The following is a 22,787-nucleotide window of genomic DNA, read 5'->3' as shown; positions in this document are numbered from 1 at the left end:
TTCGCAGCTAAGCCTTCGTGTGGGAGACTGGCTCACCACTCGGTTAGGATTTTTTTACAGACTTGGGCAAATCGGATTCGTAGCCAAGCCACCCACTGGGGGATTGTTTTGAGAGGACAAAAGAAATAACGATTACAGGGAAGATTATAAAGCTTTCGTCTTTAATAAACAAACTACAGGAGTACTTTTATTACAACTCGTCCGAGTGAATACTTAGGTGTAAAAGGGGCGGAGAAGTTCCGCGTTCCAAGCTCGGGGCTCATCGATCTGAGGCTCGACATTGTAAAGACGGTATGCTCCATTGTGGAGAACCTTGGTGACTATGAAGGGACCTTCCCAAGAAGGAGCAAGCTTGTGTGGTTTATGCTGATCCACTCGGAGAACTAAATCTCCTTCCTGGAAGGCTCGACTCTTCATGTTTTTGGCATGGAAGCGACGCAAGTCCTGTTGGTAAATGGTCGATCTGATTAGAGCCATCTCCCTCTCTTCCTCTAAAAGGTCGACTGCATCCTGCCGCGCTTGTTCTGCTTCTGCTTCAGTGTAGAGCTCGACTCAGGGAGCATTGTGGAGAAGGTCACTCAGCAAGACTACTTCAGCCCCGTAGACTAAGAAGAATGGAGTTCTCCCAGTTGACCGGTTGGGCGTGGTCCTTAACCCCCAAAGCACTGAGGGAAGTTCTTTGACCCATGCACCAGCCGCATGCTTAAGATCACGCATCAAACGGGGTTTCAACCCTTTGAGGATCAAACAGTTGGCTCGTTCTGCTTGTCCATTCGAATGTGGGTGAGCGACTGAAGCGTAGTCGACTCGCGTGCCTTGAGATGTGCAGAAAGATCTGAACTCTTCGGAGTCGAAATTTGACCCGTTGTCAGTGATGATGCTGTGCGGGACCCCGTATCTGAATATCAATTCTCTGATGAAGCTGACAGCAGTACCGGCACCGAGGTTCTTGATGGGTTTAGCTTCGATCCACTTAGTGAACTTGTCGACTGCTACCAGCACATGGGTAAAACCGCTTCTGCCCGTTCTCAAAGGACCGACCATATCCAAACCCCACACTGCAAAGGGCCAGACGAGTGGTATAGTCTTCAAAGCTGACGCGGGCTTGTGTGACATATTGGAGTAAAATTGGCATCCCTCGCACTTGTCGACTATCTCCTTCACCATTTCATTCGCTCTTAGCCAATAAAATCCGGCTCGGAATGCTTTGGCCATGATGCTCCGAGAGGACGCATGATGGCCACAGGTTCCCGAGTGAATGTCATCAAGGATTATTCGACCTTCCTCTGGCGTTATGCATTTCTGACCAACTCCAGTCGCGGTTTCTCTGTACAACTGTCCCTTTATCACGGTAAAGGCTTTAGATCGGCGGACGGTCTGTCGAGCCTCTTCTTCGTCCTTCAGGAGCTCTTTCCTCAAGATATACGCGATATATGGTACTGTCCAATCCGGAGTGATCACTAGGACTTCCATGATCAGGTCAACCACCGCTGGGACTTCAACCTCAGTCTGGTCCATGACACTCTTAGGTTGCGGGGCTTCATCGATAAAAGGATCTTCTACGACTGACGGAGTGCGGATGTGTTCCAAAAACACATCACTGGGGATAGCTTCTCTCTTGGATCCTATCTTCGCCAGATCGTCAGCTGCTTGATTTTTCAGTCGGGGTATGTGGTGGAGCTCTAACCCATCAAACTTCTTTTCGAGCTTCCTCACCGCATTGCAGTATCCAGTCATGGCTGGGCTTCTAACGTCCCACTCCTTCATCACTTGATTGACCACCAAATCTGAATCGCCATAGACCATAAGGCGACGGATGCCGAGTGAAATGGCCATGCGTAATCCATACAAGAGTGCTTCATATTCTGCTTCATTGTTGGAGGAATCAAAGTGGATCTGGAGCACATATCTGAGCTTGTCTCCTCGGGGGAAACCAAAATGACCCCAGCACCAGAACCATTTAACATCTTAGAGCCATCAAAGAACATGGTCCAACGCTCTGAGTGGACTTGAGTCTGCTGTTCTTGCTCAATCCACTCGGCAAGGAAATCTGCTATAGCCTGGGACTTAATGGCTTTCTTTGCCTCGAATTTGATATCAAGGGGAAGGAGTTCAATTGCCCATTTAGCCACTCGACCAGTTGCATCTCTGTTGTGCAGAATTTCTGACAATGGTGCGTCGCTGACGACTGTAATGTCATGATCAAAGAAATAATGAGCAACCTTCTTCATGGTCATGTAGATCCCATATACGAGCTTCTGATAATGAGGATATCTTTGCTTCGATGGGGTCAAAACTTCAGAGATATAATACACAGGGCGCTGAACTTTGAAGGTTTTCCCTTCTTCTTCCCGCTTGAACGTAAGTACTGTACTGACGACTTGTCTTGTAGCTGCAATATAAAGCAACAGAGGCTCTTTGCTGATTGGAGCAGCAAGCACCGGCTGGGTGGAGAGCAGAGTTTTTAACTCGGCAAACACTGCATCAGATTTTGGAGTCCACTCGAACTTGTCTGCCTTCTTCATCAGTCGGTAAAGAGGCAACGCCTTTTCACCGAGGTGAGAGATGAATCGACTTAACGTGGCCAAGCATCCAGTAAGCTTCTGGACGTCGTGCACACGCACAAGGCGCTTCATTTGGAGTATGGTACCAACTTTTTCTGGGTTAGCATCGATTCCTCGTTCGGAAACAAGAAAACCGAGTAACTTTTTGCCAGGTACTCCGAATGTGCACTTTGATGGATTGAGCTTGATATCATACCTCCTGAGATTGGCAAATGTTTCAGCTAAGTCAGTCAACAGGTCAGAACCCTTTCGCGACTTGAACACGATATCATCCATGTATGCTTCCACATTCTGACTGATTTGAGTGAGTAAACACTTTTGAATCATTCTCATGAACGTGGCTCCGGCATTCTTGAGGCCGAATGGCATGGTGATATAGCAGAAGCACCCGAATGGAGTGATGAAAGCTGTTTTGATTTCGTCGGGCCCATACAGACGGATCTGATGATACCTGGAATAAGTGTCTAGAAAAGAAAATCTCTTGCACCCTGCGGTCGAGTCGACAATTTGGTCGATGCGAGGGAGAGGGAAATGATCTTTCGGGCAGGCCCGATTGATATGTTTGAAATCAATGCACATACGAAGGGAATTGTCCTTTTTGGGAACAATGACAACATTGGCGAGCCACTCGGAGTGGTATATCTCTCGGATGAACTCTGCTGCAAGGAGTCGAGCCACCTCCTCGCCAATGGCTTTTTTCTTCTGAACGGCAGACCATCGAAGATGTTCCTTAACAGGTTTTTCTTTTGAATCGACTCTAAGGCGATGCTCAGCCAGTCCCCTGGGAACACCCAGCATGTCACCTGGCTTCCATGTGAAGATGTCCCAGTTCTCACGGAGGAACTGGATGAGCGCTTCTTCCTATTTAGAGTCGAGTGTTGTGGAAATATGGGTCGGAGCTGCATTGGGGTCAGTCGGGTGGATATGAACTGGCTTCGTCTCACCGGACGACTGAAATGCTGACTCTGTGGCGGGCTTCTTGGCCTGCAATAAATCACTCGGATCTGCATTCTTCTTGTATCCCTCTAGCTCTACTATTGTTATCTGGTCATCCGCAATCTTTGAGCCTTTCTAAAAACACTCTTCCGCTTTCTTCCGCTTGCTAGTGATGGTGATCACGCCTTTGGGGCCAGGCTTCTTTAACTTGAGGTACACATAGCATGGTCGAGCCATGAAGCGGGCGTAGGCTTGTCTTCCCAAAATGGCGTGGTAGGCACTCTGGAAATCCACGACTTCAAATGTCAGCTTCTCTTTGCGGAAATGTTTCGAGTCGCCGAACACCACATCCAGAGCTATTTGGCCGAGGGACTCGGCCTTCTTTCCTGGGATGACTCCGTGAAAACTCATGTTGCTGGAACCGAGTCTGGACATCGGAATGCCCATTCCCTTGAGCGTCTCTGCATAGAGTATATTCAACCCGCTGCCGCCATCCATCAGTACCTTCGTCAGTCGAGTGCCTTCGACGACCGGGTCGACCACTAGCGCTTGCCTCCCAGGGGTGGCAATGTGAGTAGGATGGTCAGACTGGTCGAAAGTAATGGGAGTTTGCGACCATCTCAGATAGTTTGGTGTTGCCGGGTCGACCATATTGACCTCACGGTTGATCACTTTCAATCGACTTTTGCTCTCTACATCAGCAAAAATCATCAGAGTGGAGTTGACATGAGGGTACTCTCCATCACTGTCCTCCTTGTCCTCAGCCTTGTCCGACTCCTTCTCTTTATCTTTCGGCTGTTTCCCTTGAAACTGCTGGATTAAGAGCCGGCACTGGCGAGTGGTATGCTTTGGGTAGATGAAGTTACCCTCTTCGTCTTTCTTTGTGTAGATATGACACAGTAGATCCATCACATCATTACCTTCCTTATCTTTTACCTTCTTGGGGTTCCAATATCCTTTGGGCTTCCCTTTGAATTTGCCCTGAGGCACGGCTAGAGCCTCTCGAGGAGCTGCTGGCTCGGCCTTCCGCTTTTGCTTCCGACTGGAGTTTCCTTTATCCGACTGACCGGCTTGTACTTGCCGCTCTGGAGTCGGTCCTATTCTTCGCCGTTGGCGTACTTGGTGGCTATTTCCATCATCCGACTCAGGGTCATATCTCCAGTTCGACCAAACTTCAGGCTCAACTCTCTGTTCTTGATGCCATCCTTGAAGGCGCAAACCGCTTGATGGTCTGACACATTCTCTACAGTATGATGCAAAGTGATCCACCTCTGGATGTAATCCCTCAGTGTTTCACTCGACTTTTGTACACAAACTTGCAGCTCAGTCAATCCGGCAAGTCGCTTGCAAGTACCCTCAAACATCCTGACGAACACTCGAGAAAGATCTTCCCAGGTGTAAATGCTGCTAGGAGCTAACTGATTCAACCACGCCCTGGCCGAACCCTCTAGCATAAGTGGCAAATGTTTCATGGCCACCTCATCATTACCGCCACCAATCTGAACAGCCACTCGGTAGTCTTCGAGCCAAGTTTCAGGCTTAGACTCTCCGGTGAACTTACTCACCCCAGTCGCCAACCTGAAGTTGGGGGGTATCACTGCGGCTCTGATCGCTCTGCTAAAACATTCTGGACCTGAAACATGGACTCGGCTGCTTGTGGGCACATCTCTGTCATGACCACCTCTATGAGCTCTATTTCGGTCGACCAAACCTTGCACGATGATGGATCTCGCATAAAAACCTGGCTCTCTGGGGTTGACTGGAGCTCTCCGCCCAACACTGAGCTAGCGTCTATCATCTTGCTGCCGATGGGCGTCAGACCCACTTCTCGGAGGAGGAGTGGGCACTCGACGCCTGTCATCACGATCAAATCGATCATGATAGTGGTCCCGCCGGACTTCATGTTCCATGCGCCTCGGAGGCGACCTTGGACTGTGAGCCGACTGAACAGTATCCGCAGCGACGGATCGACTGTGAATCCTGTTGCGTGACTATGACACAGCTGAATTCTGATCTCCTGCTGCCCGGAGCAAATCTCTGATCTGCATCAAGCCTCTTCCAGCCTCTGACTGAGAGGGCTGAATTGACTCCGCTATGCCGGCTGCAGCTGCCAAATTCTGAATTGGGGTTCGATATACCTGAGTTGGTTGCGGAAAGAGTTGACGTCGGTTGGAGTTGGTCACTCGTTGACGCGCACGCTCGTTGAGTGCTCGCTGGAGGTTCTCCAGTCGAGTGGATTCAGCCAGGTTGGCTAAACGCGCCTCTTCCAGGGCACGAGCCTCAGGAGTTTCTCCTGCAATGGGAGTATGTAGGGCATCCATGTTCCGGCGGCGAAGTTCTTCCCTCTGCTGGGAAGTGAGCGGCTCGGGTTGGTACTCTTCATGGGCTTGAGCAGGGTCGTCCTCGTCGTCCATCCCGTCGCCGCGGGGGAAACCGGGAGGACTACGGGGCCCGTTGACCATCAGGACCTCCGCCGCTGGATCACTGCTATCACACTCGGATGCAGTCTCTACGGAGCTAGTCGACAGGTCGAACAGGCCGTATAGAGATTCGTTGGGCTCAATCGCCGCGACTTGGGTGGTAGCCGATTGGCGAGCCACTGCGTGTCTCACCCATCACTGGAGCCTCGACCGACCGGAGCGCTTGCGCTGGCGGGAGACAGGGAGGGAGGACATCGCAGGAGTCGACCGGTATGGGGTTGATGGCTGCCGCAGCAAGATGCCGCGGACACACGCCCGAAAGTGCGTCGCCCCGCGGGCGGGGAGCGCGTCGATGTCGAGTGGTGCCTCCTGGAGCGAAGCGGAGTCGTCGGCGATGAAAGTGAGCGCACCGAGACGGATCTCGTGGCCCTCGACCAGAGCTCCGCCGGAAACCATGATGAAGGCGATCGGACAAATTGCAACTTCTCCAAAAAAGTCGCTAAGACACCGGCCCCACGATGGGCGCCAACTGTCGTGGTTCTAAGTCTGATAGTAGAATGGGGGGTAGGTATGGAGAGGCAAGATCCTAGCTATGGAGTAGTTGTACACACGAGTGTTTAGCGAGTTCAGGCCCTTCTCGGAGGAAGTAACAACCCTACGTCTCGGAGCCCGGAGGCGGTCGACTGATTTCTGTGTATATAAGTTACAGGTGTGTGAACCCTTCTACCCGTGGAGGGGGGTGGCTTAGATAGAGGACGCCAGGACCCCAGCCATCCCACATAGCAGAGGATTAAAGTACATTAAGGCCGGGCGTTACTGGTAACGCCCTACTTAAAGTGTCATCATGAGCATTAAGACTACTTAATTACAGACCGTTTGGATGCAGAGTAGATCCTGAACTCCTGATGGTCGAGTGGGTCTTGATGGTCGAGTGTCTTCAGGTTTGTCGAGTGTCTTCTAGCCGGTCGAGTGGAGTCTCTCTTGGTCGACTGGAAGGTAGCTTCGTCTAAGGATGTCCTTGGGCATGGTATCCTAGATAGGTCTATGACCCTACCCTAGGTACATATCCTCATCACTGGGTTTTATTGGCCGACTATGATTAATGATTGCTTCAGATATTATAAAGGATGTGAAGCTTGTCAAAAGTTTGGTGATATTCAATTGGCTCCTGCTGCTATGTTACATCCTATTATCAAGCTGTGGCCTTTTAGAGGATGGGGTTTAGAGTTTATTGGGCAAATTCATCCATCTTCCTCAAAAGGGCATCGGTTCGTGTTGGTGGCAACTGATTACTTTACTAAATGGTCTGAAGCAGTACCTCTCAAGAACATGACACATACGGAGGTAATTCAATTCATAACCGAGCACATTATTCATAGATTCGGTGTTCCTCAAACGTTAACTACAGATCAAGGTTCATCTTTCATGTCACACCAAGTCAAAGAGTTTGCCAAATCTTATAACATAAAGTTGCTCAATTCCTCTCTGTATTATGCCCAAGCTAATGGACAAGCTGAGTCTAGCAATAAAATTTTAATCAAGCTCATTAAGAAGAAGATTGAGGATATTCCGAGGAGATGGCCTGAGTTGTTGTTCAAAGCTTTATGGGCACATAGAATTTCAAGGCATGGTGCTACGAGGGTAACTCCATATGAGCTAGTATATGGTCAAGAGGCCGTTTTACCAGTGGAAGTAAATTTGGATGCTTTGAGAATAGCCAAACAAAATGATTTATCGGCAGTAGACTTTTATAACTTGATGATGGACAATATTGATGAAGTCGCTGATAAACGCTTGGTTGCTTTGAAGTCCATAGAGAGAGACAAATTGAGGGTTGCAAGAGCTTACAATAAGAAGGTTAAGTTGAAGAATTTTCAAGTTGGTGATCTTGTCTGGAAAGTGATTCTGCCGATTGGTTCAAGAGATAGAAAATTCGGGAAGTGGTCTCCAAGTTGGGAAGGTCCTTTTAGGATTATAAGAATTGTTCCCGAAAATTCATATTTGGTGGAATCTGTACAAGGGACGGTGTTACCTAGAGCTCTCAATGGCAAATACTTGAAGAAATACCACCCGACTGTGTGGCAAGAAGCCTAAGTAGGCAATGGTCGATATATGATTATCGCCCTTAGCACAAACATGGCCGATACATAATTATCGCCCTAAGAAAATAAATGGCCGATGGAGTGTTGACATCGTCCTTAGAACAAACACCGTGCCTATTATTTTTCGGCGTGCAAGCTTTGCCGAAAAACAGGGGGCATGTGTTGACGCCTGATTTTGGCAAGATACAGAGTGAAAGGGTTTTTCAGCATGAAATGTTTCACATCACCGAGTGGAACAACTTTGATGTTTAGGTTATTATCGTCCGACTCCATCTTAGGGGCCGAAATTATATTCCGAGTGGTAGAATTCAATATTCCGAGTGGTTTTCGGCCGATCATGCCTTCAAGACGACCTCGGATGAAGGAGTATTCTAAAGGAATTGTCTTTGTCTCGTCGAAGCAATCAATTTTGATATATAAATCATCTCAATCCGAGTTTGTATGCAAAAGTTACAATCAATACAGACCAGCCCTACCAAAGACCAAAATATTATGCTTGACACCAGACACATGTTAATGAGTGTCTGATACAATGCCTGAGCAATTCGGCCTTCTGGATGGCCTTGAATGGAAAACCATCAACATGGAAAAGTTTCGTCTCGTCGAGCCGATCGATTTTTATATGCAATTTGTCTTAATCCGAGGTAATATGCAACCTGGAGAGGCAAATCAAGATCAAGCTGTCTTTTCAGTCGGGAAATCCGAGTGGAAATTTTTACCATCCGAGTGAAAACTTACCGATCGAGTGAAAGGTCGAGTGAAAACCTACCGATCGAGTGAAAGGTCGAGTGAAAACCTACCGATCGAGTAAAAGGTCGAGTGAGAACCTACCGATCGAGTGAAAGGTCGAGTGAAAACTTACCGATCGAGTAAAAGGTCGAGTGAAAACCTACCGATCGAGTAAAAGTTCGTGAAAACCTACCGGTCGAGTAAAAGGTCGAGTGTAAACCTAATGATCGAGTAAAAGGTCAAGTGAAAACCTACCGATCGAGTAAAAGGTTGAGTGAAAACCTAATGATCGAGTAAAAGGTCGAGTGAAAACTTATCGATTGAGTAAAAGTTTGTCTTCCGAGTGAGAATATAGTCATCCAAGTGAAAGATTGTTTTCCGAGTGAAAAGATCGAGTCGGATGGTCCGAGTGAAAGTCTCTAATATCCGAGTGGATGAGCTCGAATCCGAGTGAAACTGAACATGTGCCCGAAAGTTTATCAAGATGACCTCGGATGAAGAAGTGTTCAATACAGAAGTTATGCATATCATCAAGACGGTAAACTTTGGTTTTGGAGTCATCATCATCAAAGATAGTATATGGCCTACAAGTTCACTACGAGACTCGGATAATCCAGTCTACTGCAAGACCGAGTCCGACTGGAAGGTAAAGATGACCTCGAAGAGTATTCAAGATGGCCTTATTTGAAAAAGCAATCAACATGAGAGTTGTTCGTATCATCGAGGAGCACAAGTTTGATATCTGGGCCGTCTTGATTCGAGATCATATGCAATCTCGGCGGCCGCGCAAGGAGGAAGACAGAGTTTGGGCCGGATTCAGACTGAATCCGAGTTGGAATAGAACTAGGACTCTAGGACGCGAATTGATGTAATTTTTCTTGTAAGGAAAGCCTAGATGAATCCTTTACTTGTACGGGAAGTCCAGCCGCCTCTTATATATGTTGGGGGTGACGGCCGATTGAACAACACATAATCTAACAAATCAATATACTACTTTTTCAAGTCTACATTTTATCCCTCCATCGTTTTTCTCTCTCGTTCTTCGCTGTTCTTTGTGTTTGAGAGCTGCGAATCTCGAGGCTCTAGGGGCGAGCGAATCGACCTAGGGCAGCCCATAGGTGCCGCACTCCCTGACGGGGTCCCTCCCGGGGGTGTGGGGTTTTCAGGTCTGCAAAAGCGCCCGTCGACTGTCTTGCGTATCGCGCTGTTGGTCGGGTCTCCTTCGACGTGAGCTGCGGTGCATCACCCCCGGCGTCGAGGGTGCATGTGACGTGTTCGTGTGTCAACAAGGTGAAGCACTATTACTTATGATATTTTGGAAAAATGCATTTGGTGTGAAGAATGATTTGGCTTTTGTGAATTTCAATGTACTGCGTCGTTTTTCAGTATCCATGTGTTGAATGTTTTTGCCCCAATAGATGTACCTGAACTTCTGCCTCGGTTTTGGTTGAACTGCTTGATTTTTTTGTGTTGTTTATTTTTGGGCCCCCAACATATGATCGTCGACTTGAACTTCTGCTTTGAGATGTGGCTGGGCTGCTGGTTTCAGATGTAGAGGATATTCTGTGTTGTGTAATGCATTGGTAATTTTCAACCCAACCAATATGTATGCTATTCTGTAGAACCTACATTTGTTTTTTTTGTGTTTTTTCAAGTGCGAATGTATTTCATATGTAAATTTGTGCAGAGATATTGTTGACGTTTCTTTATCTTCGTCGGCATTGTACATGAAATTCTGCACGTATCCAAGCAGAACTTCACATTTGAACGTGTTGTCTTAGGCTTGCTAACCTTAGTTTATGCGGCGAAACTTTATTTTTTAGGCATATTCTTTTCCTACATCGATTTTACATACCAGAACTTCTTCTGTAAGCTGACAAGAACTTCAAAACTGTATGATTATTTGTTGGTTGCTCTTTTATGGAATACAACACGAGCACTTCCTCTCATAACATACCAGGACTTCTGCAGTAATATTACTTGAACTTCACAATGTATGTTTTTCATGTTTGTTCTTGCTTGCACTTTCATGCAATACATCACCAGCACATCTCTTCCTCTCATAACATAACAGGACTTCTGCTGTAATCTTACTTGAACTTCACAGTGTATGTTTTTCAATTTAACACTACTTGCACTTTCATGCAGTACAACACCAGCACATCACTTCCTGCCATAACATACCAAGACTTCTGCAGTAATATTACTTGAACTTCACAGTGTATGTTTTTCAATTTATTACTGCTTGCACTTTCATGCAATACAACACCAGCACATCACTTCCTCTCATAACATACCAGGACTTCTGCAGTAATATTACTTGAACTTCACAGTGTATATTACCAGGGGATGACATAATGTTCTGCACATTGACATGACATAAGTTTGCATTGTGTTAATTGACCTATTCTAATTGTTCATGAGCCTTGCGCTCCTCCTAGGCTTTGGTGGTAGAGGTTTTTGCTTGACATGTACCTCTTCCTCTTCATCGTCCTCTTCCTCTTCATCGTCGTCTTCCTCTTCATTATCGCATTCCACTTCCTCTTCCTCTTTGTCTTCCTCTTCTTCGACGGTGTCTTCATCTTCGTCTTCCTCTTCATCTTCCACCACTTTCTTGTTGTTGGTTCTAGGTCTTGCTTTCTGTTTCTTCTCTGGCATTTTGCTTGTCTTTTCAGCATCTGCGCGCTTCGGGCATGTTCTTGCATTATGTGGTTCATACTCCTTGCATATGCTACAAAGCCTGCTGCTTGCTTTCTGTGGGTGTGGTCGCTTCTTTTGTTCCATAACTTTGGGCTCCTGTTTTTGAGATTTGGGTTGCTTGACCTCCTCAGCATTGTTTCTTTCCAAGAGTGTTGGACAGGTCAGCTTGTTGTGTCCCGCTACCTGGTTGCACACACTGCATTTCGTGTGTCCAAGTGGCACTCCGTTCTCATCATGCACGACGACTCTTCCTGCAGGTGGTGTATTTATTTGAGCTCTCTTGTCACTTTTCTTTGCTGCAGAAATTTTCTTCCTAACCTTTGTTTCAGAGTACAGCGGCAGTTTCATCGTCTCTTGTTGTCGCTGCTCCATTGATTAGCCATCCCCCTGCTTGCATTGGTTGGCTTCAGCGGCGGCGTTGAGCATTTCAGCTGCATAATAATGAATGTCATCTCCAATTTCAGCATCCTCTTCAGCCATTCTTTCGTCAGCATCCACTTGATTTGCTGAATGTATTGCATCAAGCTCTTCCACAAGCCTCTTGAGAACATAGTAGGCTCTGTCATATTGCTGGTCACATCGCATCACTTTCTTGTTGACCATCAAATTTAGCTGCAACCAGATGTCTTGCTTTGATAGCCTTGAGCTGCCATCCGATGCGGTTGTGTTGTAGTCCCTTGTATCAAAGGTTGGTTGTGATCTTGTAGTCTTTATGTACCATTTGAGGATATACTTGTTTGGAAATTTGTTAGGCTTGAGGTAGTCCAGTATGTTCATGATCTGAAGGCAGAACAGGCCTGCATTTTTGTGATGAATGCAGAATACATAGTTTGTGAGCCAGCAATGAGTTTCATAAATTTTGATATGATACTACTAGTCTTGCTATTTAATGAGATTTTTTTTCTCTCACCTGTGTGTGTCTAGAGCTTGCATTCACACTCGTATATTTCATTCTCTTGGTCACCTACAACCTAGAATTCATACTTTGACCAGGAAAATATTTCTTCATCATCATGGCCAGGCATGTTGTGGTAGTACACAAGGTACTTAGTGGGCTCTGCTGTACGCTTTGCGCGAAATAGCGTGGCCTTTCTCATCCTATTCCTCATCTCGGTGTACACGGCTCTCATGTACTTGATAGACATGTCTTCCTTGTAGCCGTAAGTTGTTTTTGTCACAGGATTGGTCTACACATGTCAAAAAGTGAGATATTAGTCGGAGCAGAGTCATGGGTTTCATTTTTTCAAATTCAAAGTGCAGATGTTGAAGGTAAACAGAACATGATGGGGGTGTTTTGTACTTGTCATCATACCATGCTGGTCATTGTTTGCTCGTTCTCCTTCTGCATCCGAGTTTGTATGCAAGCATTGATCCGCCTAGCAAACTTGTGTAGGTTCTGGGTCCCCTTGACAAACCCTTTCTTTAGCACGTGGTTCATGCTCTCGCTTCGTTGTGTAGAAGTCATTCTAGCACAGAAAATATTCTTGTAATATGCTGAAATCCACATCTTCCTATCACTCCAGAGTTGCATCATCATCTGGTCGTTCTCCAGGTTGTACTTGTGCACGAGTTTAGCCCAGGCATCTTCAAACTCCATTGGAATCAGCGGCCAGTTTAATATAGCTGCGAACTCCTCTTTGAATGTTTATACTTTTTGTACAGCAACGCGAGGTATTCCCTGTACTTCTTCAAGATGTGCCAACGGCATAGCTTGTGGACGGTGTTTGGAAATGATTGTGGTATAGCTTTCGCCATCGATGGGCATTGGTCTGCATGAATTAAAAAAATGAAACTTGATTCTTTTTTGTACTGATGGTGAACTTATGTTGTACAAGTACTTGAACTTCACATGCAGCAATATGACTATCTAAAAATGGCACATGTATTTTTTTCTTACGGTAGTGTTCTTGAACTTCTGTGTTACCAGTGCTTGAACTTAACAGGTAGCAGTGGGACTACTTAGTAGTGTCACACTCAAATTTTTCTTACAACAGTGTTCTTGAACTTCTGTGGTACCAGTGCTTGAACTTCACATAAACAACTATCTTTTTGTCCTTGAACTTCTATGATTCTTGTACTAGAACTTCACATTCATGACTAGTTTTTTTCTAAACATGTGACAGATAATTTTGCTTTGTTCTACTGTTAGTTGGACTTATGTGCTAACAGTGGTTGAACTGCTTGCTGTATATTATTTTCAGATAAACCCAAATATACCCAATACAGACCCATAGACTGAAAAGATGATGAAACTTGAGGAGTTTTTTATTTGAACTCACCTGTTAGAATGCAAGTTGGGTGCTTGTTGTTCATGCACCGTAGAAATGCATCGAACAGCCACTCGAATGACTTTGCATCTTCGTCTCTTATCAGGGAAACAACAAATATCGTTGACTGCAAGTGATGGTTTGTTCCAACAAACACTCCCAGGGGCATATGAAATATGTTGGTCTTGTAAGTCCTGTCGAATGTTACGCAATCGCCAAAGTCTTGATAGGCTCCTCGACAGCTTGCATTGGACCAAAAAATGTTTTTAATTGACTTGTCCTTGTCCACTTGGATGTCATAGAAAAACTCATCATTTATCGCCTTCATGTCTTTGAAGAATGAAACAAGTTTCAATACATCATCCAAATCATCTTTCCTTGCATTCATGGCTTTCCTGCAAATCACATGCAAACATGCATTTGTTTATTTTTTGCTAGCAAAGGGTTGTGAGCTAGGATGCTATTTTACATTGCAGTATGTGGGTGTTTGAGTACTTACTTGTTTAGCAGGTCTCGTCCGGTCATGCTTAGGAAGTAGCTTCCATCTTCATTTTAAGATAGCATGGACATTATTGTTGTGTGCTTGACATCATGGTACTGCAGGAGCTTTACGTATTCCAAAATAGTGGGGTCATAATTCTTGTGTGAGTGCAAAAACACCAGCATGTCATCAGTTTGCATGAGCTGGTGATTATGATTGTACTCAATGTCCACTGCCACGCATGTGCCATCCTCCTGCACCTTTACCCTCATTCTTGCATTGCAGCCCGTCCTCTGCGATGTTTTGTTTCGCTTCTTGCTGGCCTCTGAAACAGAAGATGTGTGTATCCCTTGGAAGGCGCAAACAAAATACTTGTGGTTGTCATTTCCACCCGTCTTCCTAATTCCAAAACCAGCTTGTCTGGCGTATCTATTATAAAATGCCCTTGCTTTCTCTACATCTTTGAATCGCATCTTTAGTCTTGGTATTAGATAATCCGGTAGATCTGGCATCTGCAGAAAAAGAAAAAAAATCCAAACAGCACCTTAAAATGCAGTTTATGAACTTGTTATCCTGGAGGGAGCAGAACATTTGCACATAATACAAGATGCATATATAAATATTTTTTGTTTCACTTACGTGCGTGAATGATCGCAACTCCGCCGGTGTCGGCTGCTGTCCCTCTGGGATGGGGCATGGCAGAGTAATCATAGCAGGATGTAGAAGTGGATCACGAGGAGGAAGGATGGCTGAAGATGGCCTCTGTCTTGTTTGCGTCCTTTTTGCTTGAGGTGGTTGTGGAGGTATTGCGATCCTGGTCTTTGTTTGCTCTTTTGTTTTGTGAAGCAATCCATCTACCTTATGCCCCGTACAATTCTGACTTGTAGCAGCAGCAGCAGGATCACTCTCCTCCGTGTGTGTGTTGCTGTTGGATTTGTCCTGGGATCCGGTTTAGTTGCTTCGCTTTGGCATTGATGAGGCACACCAGGATAACCTCCAGAGTTACATGCAGGACTTGAGCTAACCCCCTCCTCCATCGGCGTGCTTGGGAGTCTACTGGTGGATACAAAGAATCCACACGGGATTTTCGGCGTTACCCTAATAGGTGGAGGCGCAAACTTGTGCGGATAGGGCTGTGACCCAGCTTCTCGGGAGTATCTGTGTGTTTTGGGTGTCGTCCATTTTTGGTCTGGAGCAGGTAGGTAATGTTGTTGGTGCGTTTGAGGGGTGACCCATTGAGAGGGTGGTGCAACGCGTACAGGCTTTGGATTGTGTACTTGCTAGTGGGAACTTCTAAGCTTCTTCATGCGTCTCTCGTCTTGCTGACATAAAAGGAAAAAATGTCTATTAACACACAAATTATATCTGCATATACCTTCATAACTGAACTTAGCATTATTCACAGCCAGAACTTCTCATATAAAAGTGGTGAGAGCCATCACACTATGCACTGAGCTGAGCATCTGCCAATGCCTTTGTACCTAAACTGAGCACCCTTCATAGAATGAACGTCACATCTTGTTTTTTTAATTCTACAATATTAGATTACTTATATGTACCTGAACTAAGCACTCTCCACAACCTGAACTTCTTGTCTTGCAAAGGGGAAATACTGTCTACAGTTAGAAAACCTGAACCTTCATGAGTTTTTCGAATGGTTGGACTGCTAGTGCATACCAACCTGACCTTCAAGTCATATCACATGCATGTTCTATTTTCCTTTTTATTTTTTGAATGTGAATGTGAATGTGAATGCAGGCAAATTTTATAGTGTTTGTAGCCTGGACTGAGGCTCACATACTACCTGAACTTCACATGCGTGTAAGCAGGCAGGCATATTAAGCAAGCAGGCATATTTTACAATGTTGTTTTTTGTAGCCTGGACTGAGGCTCATACACTACTAGAACTTCACATGGTTGTAAGCAGGCAGATTTTACAAAAAGCTTTTGTAGCCTGGACTGACGCTCACACACCACCTGAACTTCACATAGCTGTAAGCAAATAACAAACCGAAGGAAGGAAGAAGTTCAAGCATACCCTGGCTAGAAGTTCGGCCAACCTTTTTCCAGTAGCTGATAGGCCACCTTGAGTACAATTCGTTGTGGAGGTATGAGAGGAATCCCATGGCAATCCATGTCTTGCAGGGGGCGCGAAGTTCATCTGCACGAAGCAAGAAGGTCAGAGAAGGCAAGATTGAAGAAGAATGCAAGATCAGGGAGGAAGTTCATGTACATTTCTTAGATTTGAATGCGCCGCCGATGCGGCCTCCGTCGCCGAGATGCTTCCTTGGGTTTGCTGTTGCCGTAGGTTGCGCCTTAGCCGTCACGAGCACTGCCAAGACGTCTGGCGGTGATGATGGACCGAGGATGAGGCTTCCGGAAGTCCATGGCGGCCGTTCGTCGCAGAAATACGGGGGCTTCGCCGGCTCCAGGAGACGCGGGCTCCCTCGTGCCAGCGTCCGCCGTCGCTCACTCGCCCGCGCCGACGGTCAGGTAGGAGGTGGAGTCGGAGGGGGCGGAGCTCGATCCGGTCGGCCAGGATCTGGAGAAGGAAGGCAGGCGCTGGATCCGGCGGATTTTCGGTGGCGAATCACGGCGGAGATCGAGGGGAGGAGCGGCGAGGAGGGGGTTGGGGAGGGGCGGCTCGATCGGGATCAGGGTCCAGGTGGGATTCTGTCGGGATAAGGTTCCAGGTGGGATTATGTCGGGCCGGGTCGGCAGTCCAGGGAAGTTCGGGAACCTGTCTTCGGGCCCTATATAGGGCTGCTGTGATCCAAATAACTATTCTAATCCTGGGATTAGAATAGTATTGTCCTATATATATATATATATATATATATATATATATACACATACATATATAGGGTCGCACTATTCGTCACCCTGGGTGAGGAATAGTTATTCTTCAGCCTCTCTCTATTTTGACATCAATGCACCATATTTTGAGGTTTCATAAATTTTGTCGTATTTCATACATAAAAAGAGAACGTAAGAAAGTATGTACTCATCGTAAAAAATATTTTACGTTACGTAAAATTACGAATGTAAAAACATAATGTAAAACATACATAAAATGTGATTTTTCTGGTCTTATAACCTATATTTTTGTTTTTTATACCAAATTTTACGTATTGAATCAATATGCATGTAACTATTTATATTGTAAACGTAATTTATTTGGGAAGTTATCGTAAGATTACCTCGTGTGAAGAATAACTTATTCTGCACCCTGGGTGATGAATAGTAACACTATATATATATATATATAGCCGGTCTGTTCTGCTAATATTAGCAGAATAACTATTCTGATAACACTTCCGCACTGCACGCTCAACGCAAGTGCACGTCATTCTTCGAACCAAGTGTGTTGCAGTACTCACACGAGTGAACTTCTCGTCGGAAAAAACTGCATGAGTTGTTTTTTAGTACTGTTTTCGCTCTAGTTTTTTAAGCGTTTGTCGAAATGAGGCGTGTAATATACCGTTGAAAAGTTATGGATTAGGCGCAACTTCGACATGTTGAACACTTTTCGAGATTCCACATGGGTTAAGAGCAGTTTTGAAAATGGAGCGCCCATGACGAGTGGCCGCGAGTGTTTTTTCGTGATTTCTTCTAAACCTCTCGTCGGAACGAAGCAAATGATACACCGTTGGAAAGATATCATCGAGGCGCATCTTTTTCATATCTATCGTTTTCTCTAATTCGTTATGGTTTAAGAGCAGTTTCAAATTTACTAAATTGCGGAATTCTGTTTTTCAAAAAAATTCAAATTTTCGGTACTGTTTTCGCTCCAGTTTTTAACCGTTTGTCTAAACGAGGCGTGTATACACCATTGAAAAGCCATGTACGAGGCGCAACTTTCATATGTTGAAATATTTTTGAGATTCCTTACGGTTTTAATTTAATTTTGAAAATTATGCGACTGACGACGAGAGGAAGTGACCGTTTTTCGCGAAATTTTTACAAACCGTTGGTCGAAATGATTCTAATTATACGCCGTTGGAAAGATATTGATGAGGCGCAACTTTTTCATGTAGAACACTCTCTCTAATTCTTTATGGTTTAAGAGAAATTTCGAATTTACCGAAAAGCGAACACTATGTTTTTCCGCGACCCAAAATCGTCGTATGTACTACATCAGACAGAAAACCGCACTGCTTTCCGACCAAAAACCGCACTGCATCAGACCGACAAGTGCACTGCATGATTTCTTTTTTTGTGACGTAATTTTTCCCATACAAGTTTTTTTTTCAATTTTCTGTGATGAACGAGAGTGGACCGCAAAGACAAGGGCAAGTGAGCCACGACATATATCGAAGAGAACTGCATTACCATCTTGTCATTTTTGCTAATTTTTTGGCATTTTCATGTTGAGCACGGGTGAACCTCATCACTCTCAAAAGTGAACCACATCCGAGAACTAAACGCAATGCAGGTGTTTGGTGTAGTCAACTGATTTTTGAAACACATGAAAAAAATTGCACTTCGTACATGGGGTAATGAAACATCATTCTTTTTACATTAAAAGAGTGCACTTCAAAAAAATCTTGAGAAAATGCAAAATATGGGATGGAGTGAACTATGTCACCCTACTTTTCCATGAAAAAATGTACTGCACGCATGCGCGGGGTGAGAGGCAGAATACACGCACGTCCGGTGGTACTGCTAGCAGATGGGCTCCGCACTACACGAGAGCATCGACTAAACTGCACGGCGAGCCATAGAGGTGAATGGGATTGAAGCAAACTACAAAATTTGTCATAATCCCAACGATGTTCGCCTCACAGTACAAAAGTGCACTGCAGTCGCATGCACTTGCTGTGTGGACTGCTCCAGGGAGGCCTTGCGCTGCTCATCCCAGAGAGGTGGAATTGGGGAGTGCATGGTTTCTACAACGATTGGGACGAAGTGAGCTGCAATTCAACAACAAAAATTACTATGTGTGAAGATGTGAGCTGCAGTTGTACATGCGCACTAACGAACTAGCAAGCAAACTGTAAAAGAAACAATTGAGTAAGCAGATGTGGCGCTGGACGAACCGAAACTACACGCAAGAACGCCAAAGTCTGCAAGTGCACGGGCATTCAACCGCTGCACGCACGCCTCTGAGCTGCACATCCACGGTCTTCGAGCTACATGTCCACGTGCGAACAATGGCAGCCGAACTGCATCGGGACAACAACCGCGCTACCTCGGGTGGCACCCGAGCACCACTGATGCACACTCAAGCAAGGTGGACGAGCTACTGCGTGACGGGTAGGGGGAGGTCGACGCCCATGGTGCTCGCCAGTCCAACCTCCATTGTCTGGCCGAGTAGAAGCAGAATGAGATGCCCTCCCTTGGGGGCAATAGGAGTTGCCTCGCGTTGTCACATCCCTAGCTTCTGGTACTGCATGGTGTTTGCATCGTGTTGCATCATGTTTAAAATTCTATTTAAATTGAAATGGGGATTGATCAAACCCTAGCATCAGAAAGAATTCAACTAGGTTCAAATAAAAATCATTTTCAATGAACCAAAATTAGAAAAAGAAAACTGAAACAGAAAGAGCAGGAACCATACCTGCCAGCCCACTTATCTGGCGCCTACTGGTTCGGCCTAGCACAGCCCAGCCCACTGGCCCCATTGCCAGTCATCTCCCACCTCTGCCAGAAGGCAGAGGCGAGGCATGGTGCGCGCCCGAGAGCCCTCGGACACCCCCTGCTTCCACCTGGGAGCCCCGGGCCTTCTACCAGCGCCACGGAGATGCCCAAAGCCCCTGTCCCCTCTCCCTCACTCGCTGCTCTCTCTCCCCTCCCCTGGCTCTCTCCCTCAAGCTCACCCGAGCGCAGCCGTCGCCGCCGCTCGCTGTTGCCACGGCCACCGGCCCTCCCTCGCCCATCCAACGTGCTCGAGAGATCCGCCACGCTGTCCCCGTCAACTCCACCGAGCTACGTGAAATGGGAAGCACCACAACGCCCTCGACGTCATCGTCTTCTACCTTGGGCCACCGAGATCGCCGGTGCCAGTTCGCGCCAACCGGGTCGTCCCCAGCCCCTCCGTTTGCACCCTTCACCTCGCCGTGAGCGCTGGTTCCTTTCCCCCTTCTTCCCTCGTCGTCCGCGTGTCGTAGCGCAGTACTCCGCGAGCTCCCGCACCGCCGTCCGCCATGGCTGGCAGGCCCGTGCTCCTGAGCTCTTTCGCTCACATACGAGCATAGCAACGCGCTCAGCGCGTCTCCAGGAGCTCAAAACACCCAACCGCTGCTCCTAACGTGCTCTGTGGTGTCAACTCGGTCGATGCCCGAACTCCGGCCGCCGCTGTGAGCTCGTTTCCGGCGAGCTCGGTCCACCCCGGCTGCTGCCGCTAGTCGTGTTGGATGCGCGTGAGTCCCAGCTATCCGTAGAGCCAATGGGCGCACCAAACGGTGCACTGTAGGCGAAACCCGATCCCGTCCAGTGTCCCTCCGCCGCGTTTAGAGGTCGCCGGCGGCCATACTCCAGCGAAGCTGACATGGCACGTCATTAGCGGCTAACCACCCGCTAATACCGGCACTAACTAACCCCTAGCTCACTTACAGACGGGCCCCACAGCCCTTAATTAACCTGGATTAGTTTCTGACTAGGATTAGATTAACTCCAGTGGGCCCAGGCTGTCAGGTTTGACCGGCCCAGTTAGCTTTGACCTGGCCCCACTAGTCAGCCTCTGCTCCTACCTTGTTACACTGACATGCGGGACCCATGCATCAGGTTTGATCGTGGCTGACCATGTTGACCTGTTGAGGTTAGCATGACGTAGTGCTGATGTCATAAAGCTTTTCTGGTGTTTTTGTTAATTCAGGAAATTCCAGAAGATGTTTAAAACTTGTAAAAATCCTAGAAATTCAATCGTAACCCCAAATGAGATAAATTATATATGAAAAATGATCAGAAAAATCCAATCTATCCATATGTACCATTTTCATGCATGTTAGAACAACTTATAGCTGCTGTTTAGGACAAATCATATGAATGGCATTTAAATAATCACATGTGGAGTTTGAATTTGAACCTAGGGTTCAAACCAACTCCATTTAACTTGCTGCTAGTTGCATTAGCTAAAATCACAGCATATTGCCATGTCATGATTATGCATCATATTGTGCATTGCTTGATTGTGTTCTTCCTTGTTTGCCGGTGTTTGTCCGCAATCGATAGACATGGTTCTGACGATGAGTTCGATGACACCAATGAAGAACTATATTATCTTCAGAAGTGCCAGGCAAGCAAAACCCCCTTGTTCATTCCGATACAATCCCACTCTCTCGCTCCTGCTCTCTTTTACTGCATTAGGACAACAACGATTCAACTGTTACATGCTATGGTAGTTGAACCCCTTTCCTCTGCATGACCTGTCATTGTCACAGTAAATAGATGAAACCCACTAGCATGAGTAGGAGTTGTTTGAGCCCTGATGTGCCTACTCATTCATGCTTGTTTGTCATGCCTGCTACTGCTTAGAGTTGAGTCAGGTCTGATTCATCGGGAATCAATTGGAAAGTGGTGAACATGTCCTACTGTGTGTGAGCTAAGTGTGTGAACACGATTTGGTAAAGGTAGCGGTGAGAGGCCATGTAGGAGTACATGGTGGGTTGTCTCATTGAAGACGTCCTCAGGAACTGAGTTTTGTGTTTGTGATCCATGAACAGCTACTAGCACGCATTGGAATGCTTAAGTGCCCATCTCGACTTATTAATCAACCTGATCTCTGTCCAGGAGTTGCAACTAGTTTCTGGTGTTTGTAGGTAGTGTTAGTAGTCTACCAAGTGGCACCCGATAAAGGTGGGCTTGGGACAGACTAGGCACAGTGGCACGGTGTACCAAGTGGCACCCGGATGGTGGGCTTGGGAACCCTGCTCACATCGTTTGGGGCCATGAGCGACACCCCGGCCGGATCTCCTCGCGGATGAAACCCGAATAGGCGATAAACCTGGACGAGAGACTTGTGTGGTTAGTCAGGTCGTGGCTGACACCCTCGCCAGGCTTCCGCCTGAAGGTTGCGGAGATGCATGACGTGTACATGGCGGTAAGTGGCGAGAGCGTGTGTGAAGAAGTACACCCCTGGAGGGTTAATATGATCTATTTGAATAGCTGTGTCCGCGAAAAAGGACTTCTGGGTTGCCTGTACAGTTCATAGACAAGTGAAAGTGGATACTCTAAAATATGCAAGATAAGCGTGAGTGCTATGGATGGCGTTCTCATAGGGAGATGGGAGCAGATCCTTAGTGGTGTATTGATATGGTGAATATGTGGACTCGTGTGCGCCACCTCAAAAGAGTTACTTGCAGTCGTAGTTCAGGATAGCCACCGAGTCAAAGCTGGCTTGCTGCAGTTAAACCCCACCACCCCCTTTGTTGATAATGACGCATATGTAGTTAGTTCTGATGTAAGTCTTGCTGGGTACATTTGTACTCACGTTTGCCTATTCTATGTTTTTGTAGAGAGACTTTACTCTCGCTAGTAGTTCCGCTTGGACTTCGACGTTTAGCTTGTTACCTCAGCTACGATCTTGTGCCCTCGGCAGGATCTAGTATATAGTCAGGCTTGTCAGCCTTTTTCATTTATAGTTGTCT

Source organism: Triticum aestivum, chromosome 6B, assembly GCF_018294505.1.
Source record: "Triticum aestivum cultivar Chinese Spring chromosome 6B, IWGSC CS RefSeq v2.1, whole genome shotgun sequence".
NCBI lineage: Eukaryota > Viridiplantae > Streptophyta > Magnoliopsida > Poales > Poaceae > Triticum > Triticum aestivum.
This window is presented reverse-complemented; position numbering follows the sequence as displayed.